Source organism: Poecilia formosa, unplaced genomic scaffold (assembly GCF_000485575.1).
Source record: "Poecilia formosa unplaced genomic scaffold, Poecilia_formosa-5.1.2 Scaffold116, whole genome shotgun sequence".
Classification (NCBI taxonomy): Eukaryota; Metazoa; Chordata; class Actinopteri; order Cyprinodontiformes; family Poeciliidae; genus Poecilia; species Poecilia formosa.
In genome coordinates, this window is record NW_006800055.1 from 56,272 (window position 1) to 68,818 (window position 12,547).

General features: G+C 38.0%; 1 protein-coding gene across 5 annotated transcripts in view; it reads left to right on the forward strand.

The window, feature by feature from the left end:
- Window positions 1–12,547, forward strand: part of kank3 (KN motif and ankyrin repeat domains 3) — a 40,741-nt gene that overhangs the window by 3,902 nt on the left and 24,292 nt on the right. Inside the window, exon 2 of one of the 5 annotated variants that reach the window (XM_007560542.2) lies at window positions 2,483–2,568. The exons of 3 other annotated variants lie outside the window; for them this stretch is intronic. The gene's annotated coding sequence lies outside the window, so the exon portion shown is untranslated. Of the gene's footprint in view, window positions 1–2,482; window positions 2,569–9,341; window positions 9,457–12,547 lie in introns of those variants that run through there. One more of the 5 variants, XM_016675544.1, reaches the window with a different exon arrangement.

The following is a 12,547-nucleotide window of genomic DNA, read 5'->3' on the forward strand; positions in this document are numbered from 1 at the left end:
TATTTTCAAAAACCAGCCACCACAGGTTGTCTCTTTCATGAACACAAAGTAGTCACCTATACTGTGAAAAAAAATATTTTTGCACAATCACAAGACAAAAAATAAATAAAAATAAAAAACAAGATTTTGCCTGCTGTAATTTAAATCTGATGGTTCCTGGGTCGGACCCTATATACCAGACCTGTTGGAAAAAATATGAGCTATTCTTGAAAGACGAGTCGTGATCGGAAAACAAACTGATTCTGATTTTATTTTAACAATTGTACCAAGAACTGTGGTTGAATATCCAGTCAGAGTTATATATGAGACTTGTTGATGGCAATAGAAGTTTCTAGTTCCGTTCTTAAAATCCATTATTAAAAACCTGGAGTATGATATTAATAATTGTGTGTAAACTTCTAACTGGTTCTGTGATGTGATGTTGTACAGTAGAATATAATTCAGTCTGACCAGAAGGGGCTGGCGGCTGAACCTGAAGCTGCTTTGTGTCTTTTACTTGACACAAAGTGTGAAAGTGGTATTTCTTCATCATGATGATGATGATGATGATGATGATGATGATGGAGAGCCTGCAGGCGCAGAAACCTCTGCTGCATTTTAAATGCAAACATCCTGCATGGTTGCGTTGGTGTGGGTGTGTTGGAATAAATACCAGTGTGACAATGAAATATGTTGGAAGTAGTTTTTATAGCAGCGCATCCATAAATTTGTGCTGTTTTTATAAAAACAGGATGTTACAACTCTCATGCGCTGTAGTCATGATATCAACGTTATCTCCTCAGCTTTTGGATTTTAAAGGGGCAGTATTATGTAAAGTCAACTTTTTTAGCTTTAGATCATGTTATAATGTTATTCCTTCATCAAAAACATACCTGGAGTTTTGCCTTGAATTTTTTCATGCATGTTTGAGAAATCCTTGATTCTTTGATTCAAGGATTCAAATCCTTGAATCCTTGATCAGCTGCTTCTCCTCAGAGCTGCAGCTTCCAAGCTTCCACCTCACAGAGCAGCCAGAGCATGACTCCCTCGCTCGGCTCCTTCAGACTAGTCAGCAGAAATTGGCAAACCCCTGGTAGAACTGCTGATCCCATTATATGAGCTACTTTTCAGTGAAACGCTGTTAAAACATTGTTAGAGGGTTAATAGAGGAACGATGTTGTGAGGACTTCCTGAAGGTGGAGTTTCAGAAAGAGACAGAGGCCCAATTAGCATTAAATTACAAAGTCCTATTTCTTTAAAGTCATATTTGACTGAAGGTAACATAGTTACTTGATTGTGCTATAAAACTCTACCTGGAGAACACATAATGTGTTAATTTACAGATGTTAGAAATGCTCAATCTGTTGTTGAAAAAACTCTGAAAGAGTGAAATTAACTTAAATTCTGATAAGGAGCAAATATATTTGGCACAATGTTGATTTAACAGGCTGGCAGTAATCAGGGAGGTGGAGGGGATTTATTGGTAATTATGGCCTAAAAAGCTGGAAAAACCCGAGTGACTGTGGTACTTACTGTGGAGTTTTAACAGTAAGAATGGTGCAATAGAACAATTTAGTGGTTTATAGCTTTTTGAAAATTCCACACATCTTGCTGCCAGTAACCAGCCCATGCTGAAAAGGAAAATATATTTATTTTACCAAGTTTCTTTTTTGTGTTTATAGTCTAAATCTGCTTTAAGGCAGAATCCAGCGCAGGTCAACAAATGTGACGTCTGCAGTTTTTTTTTTTTATCCCTTGAACTATTGTGGTGGAAAAATCTCCCTAGAGGGAGCTGGTTATTTAGACGATTAATTAAGTTTACAGTCCTTTACTAAATCAGGATTTTTGGATAAAGACTTTATTATTGGAGCTCTGGGGGGAAAAGCGACTGCTATCAAAAAGTGAAGTTAACTGTGGTTAAGCCAAAGAGTTCGATTTTAATTAAATCTTTCTATTTCTCTGTAGCACTTATAATTTATCCCTAAACATTTCTCATATTTGCCAAATACCTCAACAATTGAACGTCTCCATTCAGAAATGATCAGTTTGTCACAATGATTTTTCTTTGCCTTTTTCTAGAAAAATAAAACGTTTAAAGTATATTGTCTAAGATATTTTTGGATGAATAATGAGCTGATTAGAGTTGAGGAAAATCTATGCTAAGCTATTAGCAGCTTTCTGGAGCTCACTCTGGGGAAACTGTCTTCCTGCAACAGGACTCTGAGGTTTGACTTACTGCTGCCGCCTCAAAAATAGCTTCCCTGAAAGTTTAGTCTGAGGTGTCTGCAGGTCAAAGCTACAAACATAATCTAATTTTGTAATGAGAATCTCCACCATCTTCCTGCTTCATGCATTTTCAGCTTATTTACACCTCAGAGTTGATGGAGGACAGTTTATTTAATAAGGGCAAAATCAAATCTGAGACTGTGCTCGTGAGTCCTGTAGCTTGATAAGCTGCATGCCATCGTATTTTTAGCTTTATTACAAGTGGTTTTAATTTTAGCAGGTCTGAGAGCCGGTCTGTGCACGGCTGTGACATGATGCAGTGAGGACAGAGAGAGCTGGAGTGTCAGGAGCGAAATAAAACCGGTATGTTTTTACAAGAAGAGGCTGCACACTGGTCAGATCTGGAGTGGAAACTGGAGGCTTTCTTACTAATATCCTAAATATTAGGATCTCAGACCTGATATTTTTGAGACCCAAGTTCAGCTTGAGAAATTACATTTAAATTCAGATATTAATTAGATAAATCTCAGTCCATAATCATAGCCAAAGTTTAATATTCAAACTTTTTAATGTTTATTTGTCCCATCTGAATTGAAGTTCTGCAGCAGCTTGTTGCTTATTTGTACAATAAATCAGCCACACCTCTATTATTGAACTCCATTTTATTCAACATGTGGGAGCATTTAAAAGAACTCAAAACGTGCTGTTAAAAATATGGGTTTTCTGTACACTGTGTGCACAATCATTTTGACCATGTCATCATTTCTAGGTGTATTTTCTAACTCTAAGCTGGATAAACTTGAATAAATAGCAGGACTAAATCCATGCCCTGCTTTATGACAGCTTGATTTAGACAGTTCAAGCTGAAAAAAACAGAACTACTTTGCTATAATGACGTTAGCCTTTAGTCATAAGTCATTAGTTGGTCATAAGTTGATTAGTTTTGGGATCATGAGTGAATTACCAAAATAAAATGAAATTAGGAGCTCATGTTTGAGTCGTTTGCAAAGTCAGTGTTTTTTATAATATATTCAATTTTCTAAAATATTGAAAAGCAGTTTAATCTTAATCAACTTAACTTGAAGTTTCTTATCTCCACATCTGCTTAGTTTGATAATTGACATTCACTCTGAAATAAAATCCAATCTGAAGTAATTTATCTTTTGGATTTTATGACCAAGAAGTCGCATATTAATTTAAACACGAAGCATAATCAATGAATGCATGAAAACCTTTGCAGCATGACAAGGCAGTTGGTAGCACTGCAATATGGTTGTTCATGATTGTGATTGAGAATTGAGAAATGATAAACCTGCATTTTCCCTATTTTCCTTTCTTACAATTTCCTCATCATTTTATGAGCTTAGGTGATTTTTAGGTGATTTTGTTGAAGGATCTGTACATCAAGTTCATGCAGCCACAGTGTTGGACATTTATCCATCTGTATGTAAATTTGCATTCAAAGTTTAAATAAAGCCTGAGGTTCCAAACCTTTGCCTGATGACTTACCAAATTTAATATAAGCAGTCTTTAGTGATCACAATACTGTACACACTGATGTGATCTATTTCTTCTAAATGTGTGCAAACAAGCACATCAGTATTAAGGAATTATTTACCTAAAACAAGATCATCTGTCTTACTAAAGTTACTTGTAGGATAGTTTTCTTATTTCAAGTATTCCTACTAGAAATTAGACCAAAAGTACTTTGTTAGATTTTGCGTTTTTGCAGGGAAGAGTTGCTGAACAGAGCAAGACATCTAGACAGTTTGGTCTCATAAGATGATCTTCTGCTTTTTACTGTCCTGCTTTAAAAAGTGGAACAACAGGATGAAAATGCCTCCCATCAGCTGCTGCTGGGACACTATGGGAAACCAGTAGAAATCTGCCCTCTGATCACAGGATGGGAAAAGGCCAAACTGGATCTCATGACATGCTTGCTAACCAAAGCACTTCAAAAATGTTTGTTAGGCTTTTTCCATGTAACTATGACGCCTGACAAACTTTGCTTATAGGTGAAGGGAGATCAACAACTCTTGTTTCAGGCTCCAGGCCTAAACCCGTCAAAACACAGAGGTTACCTCTGTTTGGTGGCTCATAATGGAATAAACGTGATGTTTATTGCGGAAATGCTTCCCTGTCGGATGAAGTCCCCAAGTCCCATAAAAAGCCCTAACAAGCCTCTCGGTTCCTGCAGTGGCCTAAACGGACAAAACTGTCTTTATGTCCCACTTTGAACTTCCTGTTTACCCTTCAACCTGTAATTTACTGACTTCTTAGTTTTCCCCCTTTTTATTTTTTGCATTTATGTTGAGTTGGAAATTCATCTCATAGTGACAGGAACAGGAAGTCCTCTGCAAAAGTCTTAAGTCATCTCACATTTCTTTACATTTTGGTTCCAAACTGACTGAGTTATGTGTAATATTTTGAACTTTTGCTGCTTTTTCATTTATGTTTCATCCAGCCAGTGGCGTTTCCACAACAGAGCATAGAAAATGTATCATTTGGTTGATCTATTTAAAGTTTTTATTAATAGGTTTTTATATGAAGCCTTCTTTAAAAGTTAATAATAAATCTGAAGGAAGGAAAATGTAGTAAGATGATAAATCACCTCAGAAGTATGAAGCTCTGCATAGTTTAGTTCGGGAAGTTTAATTTCCCAGTTAAAATATTTAATATATTGGGAGATTTATAGAAGTTTGTCTGTAAAGTTTTCAAAATAAGATGGGTGGATAAAAACCTAAAATCAGTTAAACTTTCAACACCCTGTTCACTTGGTTTGTCTATTATCCTCGTTGTGAAAATGATAGTTATACCAAATATTTATGTGTTAAATTATATATCTTAAAGACTAGAGAGCATCCATTCAATGTGAAAATATTGATTTCACATTGGTGATTAAAGAAAAATTGGGGTGCTTACACAACAAGTAAAGGTTTACATTATATTTAAAAGGTCTGCCTTTGCGTTTTACTAAATGGTGAATTTGGCCGCATCTTTAGTTCCCCAGTGAATGATTTAAAAATATCCCACTGAGTAAAAACAAGATTTTCAATAGAAAAACAGTTAGTTAGTTGAAAACGGCCAAAAATGAGTTATGATTTCAGGTTATCTGAAAATCTTGGAGTAAACCTTGCGACATTCATGTGTTCAATTAAACGTTGTCATGCCTGGCAGACTTCAAATCACATTTTGCAGTGAATGCAGGAGCAATTACCAGGCCCAATCCAACGGCTGATTGAATCAGCGCATTCTGGAAAACTGAATTAGAAGCCATAAACATGTACTTTCCACTGGAGCAGCTCTGTGGAGATTAAGGTGTGCCCACCAAGAGATATTTCAAAGAGTTATACACCTCCCATGCCTTGTCATTATCCTGACCCCTTCCATCAAACAGAGGCAGAACCAGTGTAATTTCCACCAGCTAAGGAAATAACACGATATCAGATGCAACATCTCAGTTGTTTCTGGGCATGAAACTGGCTGACATCTGTTCCTGTTCTGTAGTTACGACAATAAAACATCTGGAGAGTCTAGTAGCTGATGTTATGAAGGAGATAAATGGGTCATAGTCTCCTCTTAAAATACAAATGTATGAAGCAGATATCTAGGTCAGCCGAACCACTTTAGAAAGGCCTTAAGCTCATTTATTCTGCTTATTTATACAGCCAGAAACCTCAGAGTGGAGGTGACTGGAGAAGACGGAAATGAGACCAATTAGATTTGAATAAAGTTCTATCTGATAGGATTTATAATAAATATAATCCATGACAGTTCAGTTTGTCATGTTGGGGAAGACAGTATTGTTTATCTGGTTCCCATTTTCACATGACTGACAGCACACTGAGAAACATTTTGATTTGTGAGCATTCAGTTTAACAATCTGGGCCACCGTCTCAAATATCTGAGTTTATTAATATACTCTCTTAAGTTGTTTAAACTTAGTAGAAACATACTTTAGAGCAGTGGCTTCCAAGCCTTTCCATCGTACAAAATACCAGCAGCTGAGATTTGTTGCCCAGACTATTTCAGGTTTAAATAAACACCAAAGTTATTTTTATAGAAATAAAAATATCCTTTACTGTCCGATTATGAGGGAAATTCCTGTGTAACAGCAGCAAAGTGAAGGGCAAATAAACTCACAAAAGACAAAATTAAAACATAATAAAGAATAAAAATCCTGTACAGTAGGGGAAAAATTACAACATAAATACTGTGTGGTTTTAGAGAAATGGTGTGTTGCAATCTAAAGGAATGTGCAACTGAATTAGTTTAAAAATATACAAAATGTGCATTTGAAGTCTAACACCCGCTGAGAGGAAGGCTCTCATATGATGAGAAACATTCTGCCCATCACAGGCTGCTTCACGCTGAAATGTTTGAAACAATTTAACTCATTTTTTACATGAAAATGACAGTTCACACTTTGAAGATCCACTGCAAAAGGTTTGGAAATGCTGGTCAGGATTGTCAGGGCAGTTCAGAAACGGCACTTCTGGTATAAAAACCTTTAATAAACGATTGATTTCTGGAAGTAAAGCTTCTGAAAAGTTCAAGACAAACTTGGAGTTTAACTGAGGTAGAATCAAATATTTAATGTGTGAGAGATTTTAATAATGCAACAGTGTGGCTCCTACTTGGTTGTGGAAACCCAAACTGGTTCTTTGCCCTTTTCCCCCCCAAATAGAACCAGTTAAAAACCAGTTATGGCACAAGCTCTGATCTAGCACCACTTTGCTGGAAAAACACTAAAAAAAACCAGCATGCCAAGAGTGTAGCGGCATCACAAAGTGCCCCGACACTCATCAAGTTTGTTCTACCGCGTTCTGATTATCACACTTTATTTCATTTAACGGTTACAATAAAATGTGCACTCATTTTAAAAATTTAATTAGATATCTGGAGATGATCTCCAGACCCCCCACTTGGTGTTTTTCTGCCCACAGTGGGGATCCGACCCCAAATTTTGGAAACCACTGCCTTGAAGGAATGTTGTGGCGATATTTGAGTTTAATTCCAACTAACCGAGAAGCAGCAGGATAATGTTTCATGTTAAATAGACGTAAAAGTACAGTAATCACAACTTCAGCAGTAAAAAACTAAAGGAGCTCGACTTTGCACTTACAGACCGGACACGGAAAGTAAAATATTTCATCGTAAAACACCTCAAAACGTGCATTTTTCCTGGAAAAGGGCCTCTTTTTATCCTTTGATTCAGTCGCTCTGCAGGAGCCACTCTACATCCAAATGGTGCCTCTTCATCCTAAAACTCTCCAAGTGGCTGCTACTTCCTCTGTGACTTTATTGAATTCACTTGGTGACATTTTGGACCTGCACAGACTCGGCATGGACTGCATTGGGGGCCTGATTTTGGAGGAAACAATGAAGCTTCACAAAAACAGTTTGAAAACAGTGCAGCAACTAAAGAGGCATAATGCCTCATTGTGGGGTCTGAATGTGGCCGATTGTGTTTGCTGGAAGGAAGAAGGAGGAGCGTCAGGATGCATGTGATGTTTAAACTTAACCTGATTGTCATTATGAAGTTATTTTTTTTCCTGTTTATATGGAGGAGGAATAGGATATTAGCAATGTGACGTTGGTTTATGTTGAAGACATTGGTATCGATGCGGCCTATTTAAAGGTTTGAAAGCGTCTATGTGAAAGTGTTTTATCTAACAGCAACGTGACGCGTCATGTGGTATTGGATGGTTTCTGACTGCAGGATGCCTGCATGTGTGTATGTGTGTGTGTGTGTGTGTCTTTGTATCGCAGTATTTTTTCAGTGCTCAGTTTTTGCTTGTCTTCTCCTCTGATTTCCTGCTGCTTTCAGGAAGCAGCTTTCAGGATGACCCAGTGCCTTTCCTGACAGGACCCCCCTCCACATCCCCTACTGGGAGACAATGGGAGGTTTCTAACGGGTGCATGGAGTTATGTTTGTATGCTTGTACTGATGTTGGGGGATTTATTGAGGGAGTTTTAGGCTTTCCTTCAGGAAACGGCAGATTTATCCCAGCAGCAGAGAGGCCCTCCTGTCTGAGTGTTTGCTGAGTGTCGGACTGAAAGTCCTCTTAGGATTGAAGACATGAAACGAAAGGATTGAAGACATGAAACGAAACTCCTCACCTGCAGACAGTCGGCATTAGCAGCTGTTTGTTTTGTTTTAACCCAACGAGAAAACCCTGGTAGATTGATAGGTAATAGATATTTTTCATTCAACCAAGAAGTTTGTTTCTGATGGGAAATATAAGAAAACAATTTTAGGAGTGTTAATTTAGGAAAAAAGGAAAATAAAGTTTCTTCTTCTCTTAACTTTTCAATAATCAACTGAACTTTTTATTTTAAATAAGAGCAATGAAACCTTCATAAAGGCTTTCGCTGGTAACTTCAACATCATTTTACACAATGTGCTTCCAGTCTGAGTTCAGAAAGCCTCCTTGTCATCACCCTAATCTTTATCTATGTGATTCAATAATAGCTGGGCTGCTCCAGAACGTTTATTACTTCCAACCAGAAGAAACATGTTGGTAAAATACTTTAATAACTCTACCCTGGGGTATGAATAATTTGTGGCTCATCTGTATGAGAAGATTTATGCAAAGCATTTGGATTAAAGTTGGATTAACTGTGAAGGGAAGAATCGAGGGGGCTTGAAACAGTTAAACTCTGCCGTTGTAACAGAAATGACTGACAGGATGGTATGCATTTGGAGCTGGAGGCGTTTTCATGGCTTGGATCTGATTCTGTGAATGTGTGCATGCTGAGGTTTCTGAATGGGTTTTTTTTTCTCACGTAAAGCAGCCAGATTGTGAAAGTTTCTGTCAGAGAGAGGATGTTGCTGCTAACTCCCTCCCCTTCTTGTCAGTCACATCGGGTATCCGTCTCTCTCTCTCTGGCTTTCCTTTCTTGGGGAAAGGGTGGTGTTGGGGATGAGGTCACCGTTTCAAAACATGGCCCCAGTTCTTTCAACAGCACAACATTTCCTCTTCCATGAGTCCAGCTGAATACAGAACAAACCAGTGTCTTCCTCTGCATTAGTGGCACGCCTGTGAGGCTGTGCTGGGATAGCTGGAAACTTCTGCACTTGGCGTCACATGTTCCCTCTCAGCCTGCTGGGAAAGATGCATGAATACTAATTTGTTCTGTACTTGTCTAGTTTTCACTGGTGAGGCAGGAAGGCACGTTTGCTCAGAGAAGTTCTGCTCGTCGGATGAAATGTAAATAGGGACCGTTTCACACCAACTTAAAGATGCGGTATGTAACTTTTTATATATTTGTTAAAACTGTCAGCATATCGTGACAGTTTGAGTCATAATCTATAAAAAGATCGATCTCCTTCACCTCCTCGCTGAGCTACTGTTGCTGTATGAAGAAATTAACTGCCTTCAACCAAAAACAACCAATCAGAGCCAGGAGAAGGGTCTGAGCGCTGTCAACCATCTTAGTGTACACGCTGCTCAACCTGCTAATGGTGGAAAAACAACTTACCATTACAGGAAAAGCTTTTGGTCATCGGTGGCCTCAACCAGCTTTCATTCTGTATTGGTCCCACCATAACAATTGGTCTAGATTCTGCAGTAAAAAGGTGTTAACTGTGTTGACTGAGACAACCTAAGGCCAACATTTACCAATATTACCATATAATTTCAATGTGTAAGCCATTAAACATTGTATAAATTTGCACAGGTTTGAGGCAGGTTGTTGGGGATGTAAACACGACAGCACCTGGACGCATCAGTCAGCACCAGCCAAATAATGAGGTCTTCAATTATCTAACGGCTACGAACTTGTTCTGCATCATGTGACTCAGAACAGTCTCTTAAAAGCCCTGATATTATCCCTACAGGATTACACGAACAGACATGGCTCAATAAAAGTTCCCATTAAAACAGGAACACCTCTTTAAGAAGTCAATCTGTTGCTGAATAATTTCACCTTTAACCAGATGTGCCGGGGTTTCAATGCGTTACTGGTGGTTTCATAAGCTGGCGTTACTCTTAGCATTTATGTTGTCATATAAAAAATGTTTATTGATGTCAAGATGTAAAATAAATTAGGAGCATTTTGTGAAATAAGTTCTGTGTAAGTCAAGTATTTGTATTCTCCTGTGGATGTACTGTGGCGAATGTGTAAATTTTACTTTGTCCCACAGCAGAAGTTAGTTTATTTTTATTTACTCTGCGTTTTTATTTCCATACATTTTGATCACCTGACCATCTCATGCCAAACATTCAGTGAACAGCTCGAGTGTCGTTTAATGGACTAAATCAGAGGCGTGAAACTCATTTTTATTTTGGGCCGTATAAAAAAAAATCTGAGTGTTCCTACAGGGCTGCATGTGCTAGAATATATTGATAAAATCAATTAAACTGTTAAATTATCAATACATAGCTGCTCTTCCAGTATTTTGTGATTGTTTTACAGATTTTGTGGTGCCAACTTAGAAATGTTTGTAAGGAATTTTTACAATATTTGTGCTACCATGTTAAATATTTGCCGTATCAATTACAGACTATAACTTGACATCAAGCAAGAAAATGTGGAGATTCACGTAATTTGGAGTCTAGAGAGCCACATAAAAAGCTACAGCGGGCCAGATTTGGCCCCCAGGCCTTGAGTTTGACACATGTGGACTAAATGGTTAAAGTCCCTCACTGCTGTGGGATGGTGGGAGCCACCAGTGTGGCTGTACGGGTAAGTTTTTGACTGGAGTGTTAAACGTCTCTGATAAACGTTGTGTTTTGGTTGCTTTGGTCCTTAAGAGTTTAAGGTATAGATTTTCTCCGGTTGCAGAAATTCGTCTTGCTACCTCTGCATTTAGATTGTGTCAAATGACGACAGGCGTTGCTTTCTCCAGTTTGCAAGATGCCACTCCACCCCATCACACTACTGCCAACAGAAGCTGTTTAACATTAGTAGAGAGGGTTTGTCAAATTTTTCCTTACAACTCAGCTCTCGGAATGTATTTTTCTAACAAATACAGCACCATTTAAAATTAATTAAACAGGGTTTTGCAGCGGTATAAAATTTATTACCAAGAAGCATTGCTTTAACAAAAAATAAAATTGCCAAACACAAATTTCCTTACTTTTTGTGCCGAGTTTGTTTCAGTCACGTTATGGTTTAGCACACATTCTCACCAGTAACATGCAAACATACCAAAGTGGAATGCAGCCCTATTTAACACTTCTGTGTTGTGTTCTCTAATTTATGTTTGGTGAGAGATGGTCTGTTTGCTCGATAAATTAGGCCGCTGACATGTCAGCCATTTTTAAGCATTCGACATGCTGATGTGAGTGAATCTTCATCAGTGCAGACAGAGTTTTTTCATAGTTGTATTATAAGTTTAGGAAAGTTTTAATTGGGTCATTGCTATGTGATTTCTGAAGCAATGTACTGTCATAAAAGTACACTGCAGTACTTTTTATGACATGTCCCAAAAATCTGTGGCAGCCTGGAAATATAAAGATGTATGCTACAATATCAGATGCGTAGAAAGCTGATCGTAAAGTTTTACTCACTTATAGCAGTTTATCATCTTATTTACAGATACATCTTTGAACATCCCAACCAGAATTAGAAATGTAAATTATTTCTTGAAACAAATTGAATGCATTCAATTTATCGTTTTTCTCTGTCTTTTCAGTCAGCTAGCATGTGATTAAACTACGGACTTTTACAAACATTTTAATTGCATTGAATTTGCTCGACTGGTGAGTAAAAACAGGCAAAAACAAATTGGTTGTAACTGTATAATTGCTGTCTAGGATTGAACTATTTTCCTTAAAGCCAATGTTGGTGAAATGTTGGCTTCCGAGGAGTGTTGCCCTCTTTCTCAAAACATAATTTCAGAGACTTTTAAATTTAGAGTTAAGTACTGTTAGACACGCTCTTCATGGCCATTTCTGTGATTGTGTTTGTGGCTTGTCTTTATGTGAACCGCTCTTATGTTTGCACTTCTTTTGGTGCGAGCGACTCGACAGCGTGGCTCTCAGCTGGTCAGGGCCGGAGGGGGGAGTACAGGAAAGGAATGCAACTTCTTCATCCAGTCTGTAATTTGGTGTCATCAAATCAGAGAGAAAAACAACAACACTTGAGTTCAGGCAGAAATGTGTGTGTGTGTGTGTGTGTGTATGAGAGAGAGAGAGTGTGTGTGTGTTTTGAGGGACGATCTGGGTGAGAAGTAAAGAGAGTCATGTGAGAGGAGCAGGGTTGAGACAACGAAGCGAGAAATAAAAGCAGATTAAAGGTTGCTGATGTGGGTAAATAAAAAGATGGAGAAATGAAGAAGGATTTGGAGTGGAGGGAGGAACATCTCAGTGTTTTTTGTAAAAACAAAGAAATC